Source organism: Oncorhynchus mykiss, chromosome 9, assembly GCF_013265735.2.
Source record: "Oncorhynchus mykiss isolate Arlee chromosome 9, USDA_OmykA_1.1, whole genome shotgun sequence".
NCBI lineage: Eukaryota > Metazoa > Chordata > Actinopteri > Salmoniformes > Salmonidae > Oncorhynchus > Oncorhynchus mykiss.
The window spans coordinates 30742232-30757024 of record NC_048573.1 but is presented as its reverse complement, the minus strand read 5'-3'; positions in this window follow the sequence as shown (position 1 = coordinate 30757024).

Here is a 14793-nt window from a genome sequence, read left to right as displayed (position 1 = left end):
AGGTAATATGACTGGACAAGGTGTAATCAATTGGCCAGCGAGTAGTTTTAGAATGCTCCATGACATTGTTTTTGAATGTGAACTGCAGTCCGCCAAATTTGCCCAAGGAAGAAAAAAAAATGTTGCACCAGTAAGTAATAGTGTAGCGGTGGTCGTACGAAGGGGAAGAGGAGGACCAATGCGCAGCGTAGTAAGTGTCTATATTTAATAGAACAAACTGAACACGACAAAATACAAAAATAACCAAGTGAAATAACAAACCAAAACAGTTCCACAGAAAACAATCATCCACCACTCAAAAGTGAAACCCGGCTACCTAAGTATGGTTCTCAATCAGGGACAACGATTGACAGCTGCCTCTAATTGAGAACCATACCAGGCCAAACACAGAAATCCCAAATCATAGAAAAATCAACACAGACAACCCACACAACTCACGCCCTGACCATACTAAGCAAAGACATAACAAAAGAACTAAGGTCAGAACGTGACAAATAAATAGGCTTCGGGTTTGAATAGTTTGGGCTAAAAACAATCCATTTTCGTTGTTTTCTCTAACGCACTCGTAAACAATGGTAGACCGAAGCTCAGTTATTACAACAATTATTATCTTTGTGATTTATTTATATTTTAGAGCCACTGGTGCTCCCCAATCAAAATTCCACTTTCCCCAGCAACATATTTAGGAGCATATACGACCAAAAAGGTTAAATGCCCTTATACTGATCTGAATCTAAAATGGCAGCCAGTGATCTAGACCAACAACAAAGAACCAACAGAAAAGGCCAGACTATACAGGATATTTCCCAATGGATTGTATTGTTTCCGCTTGAGGACTGTTAGGCTAGGATCATCATTAGCTTGATTACAACACACACACACACACACAGACTGATTCTGTGGGTACCATCTGGTTCTCTCAATTACATGGGGGATTCATTTGGGGGTGAGACTCACCAAATCCTGAACCATTGGCTACTAATTGTCAGATCCATTCATTCAACCCTCAGCCACTGCTTAGTTAAGATAATACTACTCTCACGTGCCTCTGAGGGGGTGTGTACATATGTGCACGTGTGTGTAATAGATGGAGTTTCCATCAACTCAGGGATGGGAAACTCAAGTCCTCAGGGGTCGGGTTGGCAGTGTTGTGTTCAAGAACACCTAAAGCGAAACCATTTCAAGACCAAGACCGGAGAAGATCGAGTCCGAGTCAAGACCAAGACCAGAGGGGGGGCAATTCGAGTCTAATTTAAGAGCATGATTGCAATTTTGTCAAATCACCACCACCATAATAAGAGTTCAAAATGTCCAATATTTCTGTGTTCATATTTCAGATCAACATACAGTGCATTCGGAAACTATTCCTTTACTTTTTCCACATTTTGTTATGTTACAGCCTTATTCTAAAATGAATTTTAAAAAATTATAATCCTCATCAATCTACACATAATACACCATAATGACAAAGCAAAAACTGTTTTTTAGAAAATGTAGCAAATGTCTAATAATCATAAATGTAAATATCACATTTACAAAAATATTCAGACCCCTTACTCAATGCTTTGTTGAAGCACCTTTGACAGTGATTACATCCTTGAGTCTTATTACGTATGACACTATAAGCTTGGTAAACCTGTATTCGGGGAGTTTCTCCCATTCCTGTCTGTAGATCCTCTCAAGTACTGTCAGGTTGTATAGGGAGCGTCGCAGCACAGCTATTTTCAGGTATCTCCAGAGACTATCAATCGGGTTGCAGTTCGGTTGTCTCGAAGCCTCTCCTGAGTTGTCTTGACTGTGTGCTTAAGGTCATTGTCCTGTTGGAAGGTTAACCTTCACCTCAGTCTAAGGTCCTGAGCAGGTTTTCATCAAGGATCTCTCTGTACTTTGTTCTGTTCATCTTTCACATCTTTCTTGGGACCTTCAATGCTGCAGAATTGTTTTGGTACCCATCCCCGGATTTGTCACAATTCTGTATTGTGGCTTTACGGACAATTGAAGATTCCATCTTCAAAGTAAGAGCAACCATGGAATCCGTGACAGGAGACGCGTCCATCTATAATGTATACGGACGGGTAAGAAATTGATTTCATTTCAAGTTAAAGTGTACTGTTAGCAAGCTAACATTAGCTGACTGGCTCGCTAGCTAACATGACGTTCATGCAGGTTAGTAACGTCATCAGTTGTGATTAAGGTTCATTGTTTAGCTAGCTAGTTACATGTCGTAACAAAAGACTCCAGGATGCAAGTAACCATTTTTGGTGCGTTTGTAGATTCAGTCTAGCCATCTACTCCGATTTCAGAGCACTATCATCTGAGTGTGCCAGAGCACAGAATAACGGATGAATTTACACCCTTCAAGGGGTGTCACCTGGCTCCTACCTCGGCACATACTGTAGCTGGTTGGGGGGCTGGAATTTGGAACTCAGAAATGAGCCCTGGGTCCAGGATGTTGATGAGACGGAGAAGATTGGTGGGCCTAGAAACAGGAGACAAAGGACTCTGAGACATACAGTTGAAGTCGGAAGTTTACATACACTGAGGTGGGAGTCATTTAATTAGCATGAATTGGATAAGATCGCTGTGGTTTCCTGACGCTCGTAGATTGATGGGAGTGGTATTGGAGGTGACCCGGCCTACAGAACACTCATACAGTGCCCTAACGTCCTTGGGAATGGAGAGGGGCTGAGTGGGGATGCCCAGCTCGGACATAAGGGTAGAGTCCATAAAACTCCCATCGGCTCCAGAGTCGATGAGTACCAGAAGAGATTTAGATTAGTTCCCGTACAGCAGGATGGCATGGAAAGGGGAAAGGAAAAGTTATCCGTATGGCCCACCAGAGTACTCGCCCCTACTGGTAAGCCTGGCAACTCTGAAGGCAACTCTTCGTGTGAAGCTGGTGTATACGTTCGGCTGGGACAGCCTAGCTCTGCTTAGTTGCATCGGCTGAGGAAGAGGTGATTTGGCAGACCGGAGATTCTTTGGGGAACTCGGGTAGCCCCAGTCCTCTCGGCAACGGAGATGTTGGGCTGGCGAGTGGAATCGGACCCCCTCTCCTTCCTGCGTTCCCGTAGCCGCCCATCGATCCAGATGGTCAAGGCAATGAGTGAGTCGAGATCCATCGGTAGTTCCCGAGCTGCTAGTTTGTCTTAACCTCCTCCGATACTCAGGAAAATGTGCAGGAACATGTCGAACAGCGATTCAGGTTTCTAGGCACTCTCAGCTGCCAACGTGTGGAAATCCATCGCATAGTTTGTCACACTGCGGGACTCTTGCCGAAGCTGGAGTAACTTCCAGGCAGCCTCTCTCCCGGACATTGGAGAATCAAAAACCTTCTTCAACTCCATGAACTCCAATAGACTAAAGCATGCGACCGACTGTTGTTTCCACACAGCCGTAGCCCAGGCAAGAGCCCTCCAGGACATCAGAGTGATGAAGTATGCTATCTTCGAGCGGTCCGAGGGGAAGGAGGAGAGCTCAATGATTTTTTTTTAAAAGAAGCTTTTATTTCAACATTACTTAACCAGGTAGGCTAGTTGAGAACAAGTTTTAATTTACTACTGCGAACTGGCCAATATAAAGTAAAGCAGTGCGACACAAACAACACAGTTACACATGGGATAAAAAAATAAAAGCCAATAACACAATAGAAAAGGTGCAATGATCGGTAAGCTGCTCTGACAGCTGATTCTTAAAGCTAGTGAGGGAGATGTGTCTCCAGCTTCAGTGATTTTTGTAATTTGTTCCAGTCATTGGCAGCAGAGAACTGGAAGGAAAGGCGGCCAAAGGAGGAGTTGGCTTTGGGGGTGACCAGTGAAATATACCTGCTGGAGCGAGTGCTACAGGTGGATGCTGCTATGTTGACCAGTGAGCTGAGATAAGGCAGTGTTTTACCTAGCAAAGACTTATAGATGACCTGGAGCCAGTGGGTTTGGCGACGAATATGAAGCAAGGGCCAGCCAAAGAGAGCATACAGGTCGCAGTGGTGGGTAGTATGTGGGGCTTTGGTGACAAAACGGATGGCACTGTGATAGCCTACATCAAGTTTGCTGAGTAGAGTGTTGGAGGCTATTTTGTAAATGTCAATACTAACGAAGTCAAGGATCGGTAGGATAGTCAGTTTTACGAGGTTATGTTTAGCAGCATGAGTGAAGGATGCTCTATTGTGAAGTAGGAAGCTGATTCTATATTTAATTTTGGATTGGATATGCTTATTTACTACGAGTCTGGAAGGAGAGTTTACAGTCTAACCAGACACCTATGTATTTGTAGTTGTCCACATATTCTAAGTCAGAACCGTCCAGAGTAGTGATGCTGGACAGGCGGGTGCGGGCGAAGAGCAGGCACTTAGTTTTGATTGCGTATAAGAGCAGTTGGAGGCCACGGAGGGAGTGTTGTATGGCATTGAAGCTCGTCTGGAGGTTTATTAATAACACAGTGTCCAAGGAAGGGCCAGAAGTATACAGAATGGGGTATTTTGCTTAGAGGTGGATCAGAGAATCACCAGCAGCAAGATCGACATCATTGATGAATACAGAGAAAAGAGTAGGCCTGAGATTTGAACCCTGTGGCACACCCATAGAGACTGCAAGAGGTCTGGACAACAGGCCCTCCGATTTGACACACTGAACTCTATCTGAGAAGTAGTTGGTGAACCAGGCGAGGCAGTCATTTGAGAAACCAAGGCTGTTGAGTGATGCGAGAGCCGCCCGACAGGTTCCCGATTCTCCAGCAAAGCATTCCATGGGAGTTAAGCGGGGCTCTTGGGAAACCGGGGTGGTCGGGGAGGCTGCGCTGCTAACAGCTGGGTTACTGAGGGGCTTGGAGTTTACCATCGTGGTAGGCTGCCTGACTTACAACACGTGGAATTGCTCCAGCAAAGTGTTCAGCGTGCGGTCATGGAGGTCTGGAACCCTTCCATAAGACCACGAAGCAACACCTCATGCCTACCAATGGTGGCTCCTTGGGAGGAGACGGCATTTCGTAGCTTGTCCAAGACTGCTGGGTCCGGCATGGCCAGTTCGTACTGTCAAGGCTCAGGAGAAGACCCAGATGCAGACTGTAACAAAAGTTTATTACAATAACAGGGGGACAGGAAAATGACAGGTCAATGGCAGGCAGAGGTCAGTATTCCAGAGAAGAATCTGAAAAGTACCGAACGGCAGGCAGATTTATGGTCTGGAAAGGCAGAGGTCAGTAATCCAGGGTTGTGTGACAAGGTAGTGAATGACAAGCAGGCTCAGGGTCAGGGCAGGCAGAATTATCAAAAACCGGGAAAGTTAGAATACAGGAACTAAAGACAGAAAGGAGCGCAGGAAAAACTGCGGGTAGGCTTGATGAAACAAAACAAACTGGCAACAGAGAAACAGAGCACACGTATAAATACACTGGGGATAATGAGGAAGATGGGCGACACCTGGAGACTAGCACAAAGACAGGTGAAACAGATCCGGGTGTGACAGTTATCTAAAGCGATCTTGACTAACTTACTTTTTTTTGCCTAATGTTAGGCTCTGTGTTTTTAGTTTGCTACATAAATAGACACTGTCATGGAAATTACCACTAAGGATTTAAAGTCAAATGAACAGATCTTTATTACCACGGCCGGAGCCATAAGACTGCTGAACAATTAATCAAATTGCCACCCGAACAATTTGCAATGACACCCCCAATTTGCATTGACACTGCTGCTACTTGCTGTTTGTTATCTATGCAGTCACTTTATCCCAACCTACAGTGGTTGCTGAACTAAACGTTTGGAGATTATGCTGTGGGATTTAGAGGTAATTTGTGGTTTAGTACAGTGCCCTGCGTCACTGCTCCAGAACAGCGCAAGTGGGGGGGGTGAGAGCACTGATTATGCTTCCTGGAAAATGCTCTTTCAAAATTAATGGAAGAGGTAAGTGGAAGGGGGAAAGGACAGCATTCAGACATTTTAAGACAGTGCTGCTCTGAGACAAGCATGGGGACTGGTCTTGATAAATCAATTTTATTTTTAATTTTCACTGAATCTCTGTTTGGGTATTGGTTAGACTACAATTACGGTGTGAAAATGTTAGGATTATTTTGCTCTTAGTATAGTACTGTAACCTACTCACGACCGGTCACGTTGTAGAGCACCATTTTGGGCTATTAGCAGGCACCATAGATGTTTGTGCAAGGCAATTGATCAGCATTAAAAAACTTTGCTGATCAGTTATCCAGAGTGGCGCAGCGGTCTAAGACACTGCATTGCAGTGCAAACTGCATTCCTACAGATGCTGGTTCAATACCCATGACCAGGAGTCCCATGAGGCAACAGTGGGCTTTTGGTTTCTCTCCCTCTAAAAACATAAATAATTATAAATAACAAACTGGCTTAATTTACAAATTAGTAAGAATGTCTCACCCCATGTTCAAGAAGGGCCTTTTTTCTCACTCGCTTTCGGGTTATTTGAAAATGAAATAATCTCCAAAATATTGTTATTTTTAAAACAAGCCATAAAAAGTTGGTTGCAATTTCAGTTTAATCTATCAGAAAAGACAGAACAAATAATATAACAAATTTTGCAGTTAAACTCAAATGTACAAATTAATTTAAAAAAACTTTTAGCAATTGAAACCTATAACAAGTGGAAGGGGGAAAAGTTTTGTTATTATTATTATTAACAACCCTGTTTTTCACAAGTATATCAGGTTGTGAATTCTGCAAACAACATTTCTAGGATGGGCTATTAGCAGGACAATATATATTGGTCATATTGGAAATGGCTCCCGAGTGGTGCAGGCACAGCATCTCAGTGCAACAGGCATCACTAAAGTCCCTGGTTCAAATACAGGTTTTATCACATCTGACTGTAATTGGGAGTCACATAGGGCGGCACTCAATTGGCCCAGCGTCGTTCGGTTTAGGGGAGGGTTTGGCCGGCCGGGATGTCCTTGTCCAAAAAATAGGCATGGTGGGCTTTTGGTTTCTCTCACTGTAAACACAGAAATCAATATTTTGGACTTCATAAATATTATGTTTGCCTTTATTCAGATTACAATCACTCACTTTCAGTTATTTGAAAACAAAATAATCTCCAAAATACCGTCATTTTTATAACAAGGGTGGAAAAGTAAGGAACCTCTCTGTCGGCCCTGGAGGCCTTTTGAAAACATTTTTTCACAAGTGCTATTAGCAGGACCATAGACATGATGTGGTCCCAAAAATACCTCTTTGACATAGGGTCCAGCATATCTCTTGATGATGATCGGGCTCGGGCCGACAAGGGCTGCTTTATATAATTACCATATCATTATTTATAGATTTATTCCCCCCATATTTTTTCAATGTTTCAGTGATCAAAAAATAAAATTCACATTTAAATTAAATTCTTTAAGAGAACTGTTTAAGTAGTATTTAAGTATTTTGAAAAAATAAGGAGAGAAAACAAGCATAGCAGGCTGTGAATTCTGCAAACAACATTTCTAGGATGAGCTGTTAGCAGGACAGTATACTTTTTCCTTTTATTCAGGTAACAACCGCTGACTCTCGGTTATTTGAAAACGAAATCATCACCAAAATATTGTTATTTTTTAAACAAGGACTTGAAAATGAGATTGTGAACTCTGCAAACAACGTTTCCGGTCCGAGAATGAGAATAGTAAATGACTGCAATTAATACATTTGTTCAATACATTGGAATACAAAATAAGCCATCCATCCACCCATTATGAGAGCATCACCAAAACTAAAGGTATTTTGGTTTCAGTGCATTTTCTTAAAGAAAATATTCATATAGCCTATCAATGTCTAGGCATACTGTGTAATAAAATCAATAATTGTGTACTAAAAACGTGAATGTGTTTTTGCAGAGCATACAACCATGCCTACAACCATCCGTGGAGAGCAGTGAACAAAGGACTGGACAACGGGCTGCACCGAAAAAACGCATGGTTCCACAGAATATCAGGAATCATGGTAAGACCCAGGTGCAGACTGTGTGAAGCAACAATGTTTATTGTAACAACAGGGGCAGGCCAACGACAAGTCAAGGCAGGCATGGGTCGATGATCCAGAGTGGGAGCAAAGGTACAGGACGGCAGGCAGGCTCAGGTTCAGGGACAGGCAGAGTTCAGTAATCCAGAGGTGGAGCAAAGGTACAGGATGCCAGGCTGACTCAAGGGTCAGGACACGCAAGGGTCAAAAACCAGGAGGACGAGAAAAGTAGAGGCTGGGGAAAGACAGGCGCTGACAGGAACAAACGCTGGTAAACTTGACAAACAAGACGAACAGAAAACACAGGTATAAGTACACAGCGGATAATGGGGAAGATGCGTGACACCTGGAGGGTGTGGAGACAAACGCAAGGACAGGTGAAACAGATCAGGGCGTGACACAGAATACCAACTCGGATGTATCCCGAGGCAAATGTGGTTTCTTCATCTTTATGCTTTCATTAATAAAATAATGATACAAATACTCTCGCCAGTTCTTGATCCATGTCTGGGGTGCAGGATGCAAATGTCTTTGTTTGTCACACAAATCATTGAGTCGAAACTACAGAACAGTACAATACTGGAGAACACATGGTTAATGTACTGCAAAAAATTGAATATATATATATATATTGATCATAGTGAGTGGCGAGTGGTGCAGCGGTCTAAGGCACTGCATCTCAGTGCAAGAGGCATCACATCCGGCCATGATTGGGCAGTGCACAGTTGGCCCAGTGTCATCAGGGTTTTGCAGGGGTAGTTCGTCATTGTAAATAAGAATTAGTTCTTAACTGACTTGCCTAGTTAAATAAAGGATACGTTTTTTTTTTTTTTTCAATTTTGGAATGTGTTTTGTTTGGTACATTGTCGTGTAAGTATTAATTTACATTTGTGATGCCACTAAATAAACAATGAAAAAAAAATAGTTTCTACTTGATCAGAACAAGCTGTAATTGGACTGTAGCTGTTGTTCAGTAAGGTTTTTATTCTAAGAGAAATGAAAATGACCTGGATGCCATGTACAGTAACTTGTACCCCTGCACATTGACTCGGTATCGGTACCCCAAGTATATAGCCTCATTATTTAAATTTGATTGTGTAACTTTAGTTTATTTAGCAAATATTTTCTTAATTATGTTTTCTTAAAACTGCAGTGTTGGTTAGGAGTAAGCTTTTCAAGGTAAGGTCGTATATGGCAAAAAACATTTTTTTTTAAATGTAATCCTGCACGTTGACGGAGATCGAGCTGTGAGCGGGGGAGAGGATGACAGGTTGGAGGGTAGGTTACAGGATAGAAAAAACATGCAAATAAATGAATAAAAAGACATACACAGGAATAAAACTTTTTTTTATTTTTTAAATGTAATCCTGACAGGCCTGAAAATGGGGTCTATTTCTGTTTATTTCATTTAGGATATAATATATATAAGGTGTTGTGATTTCATTTACACTATACATTATTATATAGAGGATCAATCACAAGAACGTAAATGGCACCATTTTGAATAAAACTAATACGATTTTATGCAATACCTGTGAATAATATCTACATCTCTAGAAACTTTAATGCCCTAATGCCTATTTGTGTAATGAATACACTGGATATATGCTGTGCATTGTTTAAAATGGCAGGAAGAATGTAATAGATCTAGCCTTAGCCTAGGAGCAGCGATAGACATCAAACCAATAGTGTGCTTTTTCCAAGGCTGATAATTAAAAGACACATCGATCCCTCCACCAACCAACTCCACGCAGACCGCCTCCCCTTTAAGACCCAATTCCTTCTTCCACAATGCCATGGGGTGTGATCACTCACAATGTAAGAAAGAAGAGAACATTCTAGAAGAATAGAGAGAGCGAGTGAGAGAAGCGAAAGGAAATAAAGAAATACAAAATATATACAGTATGTGTGTTTTAGTTCTCCTGTGTCATCATGTCTGTGCAAATGCAAATCCATTAAGAATAGTAGGATGCAATGTAATGGACCCCCATTGCTATTAACATGGGGGAAATAAATGTATGTTTGAGTAAGGCTGTGTTTACACAGACAGTTAAATTCTGATATTTTTTCCCCTAATTGGTCTTTTTACCAATCACATCAGATCTTTTTCAGAGTGTATGTGATTGGTCAAAAGACATCTACATTACAACACTGTAAATTAATTCAGAAACACAATTGATTAAATGGGAACATTGTAAATCCTCTGTTAAATTATGTGCAGAACATATAGTACATAATCACAGAATAATGCCGTAACACAAATGGAGGAAGTTCCGATCTAGTATGTTAACCTTTCTGATCTCCCCATCCCGGATCCGGGATCGTGAATACAGACTCAAGCTCATTACCATAACGCAACGTTAACTATTCATGAAAATCGCAAATGAAATGAAATAAATATGCTAGCTCTCAAGCTTAGCTTTTTGTTAACAACACTGTCATCTCAGATTTTCAAAATATGCTTCTCAACCATTGCAAAACAAGCATTTGTGTAACAGTATTGATGGCTAACGTAGCATTTAGCATTAGCATTCAGCTGGCAACATTTACACAAAAAAACAGAAAAGCATTCAAAAAAATCATTTACCTTTGAAGAACTTCAGATGTTTTCAATGAGGAGACTCTCAGATAGCAAATGTTCAGTTTTTCCTGAAAGATTATTTGTTTAGGACAAATCGCTCCGTTTTCTGCGTCACGTTTAGCTATGAAAAAACCCCTGTATCCAGGATTGTGTAAATCTATCAGCAAGCTCATTAGCATAACACAACGTTAACTATTTATGAAAATCGCAAATGAAATGAAATAAATATGCCATCTCTCAAGCTTAGCCTTTTGTAAACAACACTGTCATCTCAGATTTTCAAAATATGCTTCTCAACCATAGGAAAACAATAATTTGTGTAAAAGTAGCTAGCTAGAGTTAGCATTTCGCGTTAGCATTTAGCGTTAGCATTAGCGTTAGCATCCAGCACGCAACATTAACAAAAACATAAAAGCCTTCAAATAAAATCATTTACCTTTGAAGAACTTCTGATGTTTTCAATGAGGATACTCTCAGTTAGATAGCAGATGCTCAGTTTTTCCAAAAAGATTCCTTGTGTATTAGAAATAGCTCCGTTTTATACATCACATTTGGCTACCAAAAAAAATCCATAAATTCAGTCCTCAAAACGCAAACTTTTTTCCAAATTAACTCCATAATATCGACTGAAAACATGGCAAACGTTGTTTAGAATCAATCATCAAGGTGTTTTTCACATATCTCTTCATTGATACATCGTTCTTGGACACATGCTTTCTCCCCTGAATCAAATGGTAAAGTAGAAGCAGCTGGCAATTGCGCACCGAATTCGACGCAGGACACCAGGCGGACACTTGGAAAATGTAGCCTCTTATGGTCAATCTTCCAATGATATGCCTACAAATACGTCACAATGCTGCTAAGACCTTGGGCGAACTACAGAAAGTGTAGGCTCATTCGTTGCGCAATCACAGCCATATAAGGAGAGAATGGAAAACAGAGCTTCAGAAATTCTGCTAATTCCTGGGTGATGCATCATCTTGGTTTCGCCTGTAGAATGAGTTCTGGGGCACTTACAGACAAAATCTTTGCAGATTCTGAAACTTCAGAGTGTTTTCTTTCCAAAACTTTTCGTGACAAAATATATCGCGTTTTTTATCCAAAAATGAAATAGCGCCCCTAGAGCTCTAACTGGTTTTAAGGGAAAAGATGCTAGCATATGAGGCATTTCCCTTTGACACAATTTAGCAATGTAACTCTGGAATAACACATACATTACACACAATATCAAGTGAACTAGTGACTAGTGCTTCAGCTAGATCTCACAGTAGAGTGTAGTGCATAATTTCATAGGAGTAGGCAATTGAGTGATAGGGTATAGAGGTGGGAGAGAACTATCACAGTGATGGGAGTTACTCTGTGGGGAAGAGAGCCCAGCTACCCAGACCTCTCCAAGAGCATTAATTCTATCTTCTAAGACGGGCCCTATAGGCTTCTCCACTACCCATTGTTTTGCACCCATCCACTCCATTTCTCAATCATTTCTCTGAGGTGATTGTGTGAGATGAGAGTCTATTGGCTGAAGATGGTGTGAGGCAGTGTTTATGTTTGTGTGTTTGTCTCTATGTCAAAATGGATGGAAATCTGGTTCTTGGCTGACCTAGGACTAGGTAAAAGGATGTATGTGTCCTTGAGTGTCTTTGTGTGCATACTATGTCAATATTTGACTGGTGGTAGACTTGATATGAATCTTTCTGCATTTGTGTGGGTTCCTTTTGATTTCATCTTAACGATTGTGCCATCAAGGACTTGTTACTGGCTAATTATCCTGTAGCATTGATTGGTTCGATTTAATGAGGCAGGAACAAAAACGATACAGAAAGGAAGATACCGTATATTTACATTCCATAACCAAAAATGACATTATACTTTGTTAACAAATCATGGGTTAGTCCACTATAGGATCTTCTAAGAAAAAAAAAACATCTAACTTTTATGAAATGTCACTCTCGTTTTATGTTCAAAATTAGAAAAAATCCATTCTTTCTCATGTTTTAAAAGGATATTTTGAAATCATATTGACAACTAAATTGAGTAGCTGAGGAGGTTGCTGAAGTGATTTAGAAGTTAATTTAGAAGCATGATCTGTTTTTATACCAAACCTGATGACTGTTTGTGTGTGTGTGTGTGTGTCCGTATGTGTGTGTGTGCATGCTTCCGTACATGCAAATGTGCATGACTAAATGTGTGTGTGTCTTTTTATGTGCCTGGATGGTTACATGTTTGTTCATGTGCACAATCAAGGGGTTGCAAGGGAGCAGAAAAACAAGGACAGCTAGCCCAGCTAGCGTAATTCCAATTATCTGCTGCTGTGTAGACTGTGATGTTAAACCCAAAGTTGATATAAAGAGCCTATTCTGTCTCGTGAAGGCCGCTGGCTAGCCACTCCAAGCCCTGCTGACAATAGGTTCCCCACCACCGTGCGTACACTGTAAATACATGCTAATAGACTATCCCAGAACCGTGTCAACTGTCACAAATCATTTGTCGCAACTCCATAGTTCTGATACCCTTTTTCCTTTAGGTCTAAATCCTCTCTCTCTCTCTCTACATGGTGCTTTTTAAGCATGTACTCTGTCAATTCGCAGTTCTCTATTCTCCACACAGGGTTATGGTTGTTATGAGTAGCTGATTTTCAGCCCAACCACCCGATCCTCCACCCTCCCATTCAGCCGCAATGGCCAGATGCATACACCCATGCAGTGAATGTGCACAAACCACCCCCCGAGACAGTAGTGGGACAAAATTAGTTGGAATATCCATGCGAGTGAACATGGATTGCTCCATTTTCAAACGTCACTTTCATAATGGTAGCAATTACCCAGTTGAGGGATGCATGCTAAAAGACAGGCCTGTTGCAGTGGCTTCACCATTAATGATACAATATCATGCCCACCTAACTGTCGAACAATTACAGAGTGGTCAAAATGTTATTCATTCAGTTAACCTTTCTGATCTCCCCATCCCGGATCCGGGTTCGTGAATACAGACTCAAGCTCATTACCATAACGCAACGTTAACTATTCATGAAAATCACAAATGAAATGAAATAAATATGCTAGCTCTCAAGCTTAGCCTTTTGTTAACAACACTGTCATCTCAGATTTTCAAAATATGCTTCTCAACCATTGCAAAACAAGCATTTGTGTAACAGTATTGATGGCTAACGTAGCATTTAGCATTAGCATTCAGCTGGCAACATTTACACAAAAAAACAGAAAAGCATTCAAAAAAATCATTTACCTTTGAAGAACTTCAGATGTTTTCAATGAGGAGACTCTCAGATAGCAAATGTTCAGTTTTTCCTGAAATATTATTTGTTTAGGACAAATCGCTCCGTTTTCTGCGTCACGTTTAGCTATGAAAAAACCCCTGTATCCAGGATTGTGTAAAACTGTCAAGAATATGCATAGTCGAGCATCTTTTCGTGACAAAATATCGCGCTTAAAACGGGAACGTTTTTTATCCAAAAATGAAATAGCGCCCCTAGAGCTCTAACAGGTTAAACCTGATAGCAATACATGCAGCATCCAAGAGCCCGTCCGTTCATTTGACTTCACTGATGTTCACTGACATTGAGACGGATTTGATGCGGGCCAAATGGAGATGAAATTATGAATTGTGTGTTATGGAGTGGGTTGGAGCAATGGAGCTAGTGGAGCCGTTTGTGAATGGGGATTGAATTACCCTCCCCTAGCTTCTAAATAGGGACCTCATTACACTGTGGGGCTACGTGACTTCCTGCATTCATGGCGCTTGGATGGTGAGGGACACATTGACAAAGTGATGCAACTAACATTCCTGACAGGTAGAGGCTGCGTAATCAGGGGTCACATGCCCCGGTGAACCCCTCTGACTCTAATTTGATTATTTATTTTCTAAAGTAACAAGCCCAGTTATGATTGAACTTTTACTGCAGTTTACAACAGCACCGACTGCACTGACTGACTGCACTGACTGACTGCCAGACAGAGAGGTTGTTTAGTGCCTGGGATGGAGAGGGAGAGGGGTGGATGAGGAGAGGCGTGGATGGAAGGATGATTGGAGATCAGTAAGTGAGAGTTCGATCTGATGCATCCTAGTAAATATAGGGGAAAGGGTGTGATATCCCTGTATTGTAATACAATACATCCACATTACTGTATTGTATGGAACATAGAAGACAGTTGTGATTACTTGTTTGGTGATGTCGGAGAAGATGCTGGTTAACAGTTGGTTATTATGTAGAAAAGTTCAAAACTGTCAACAATGT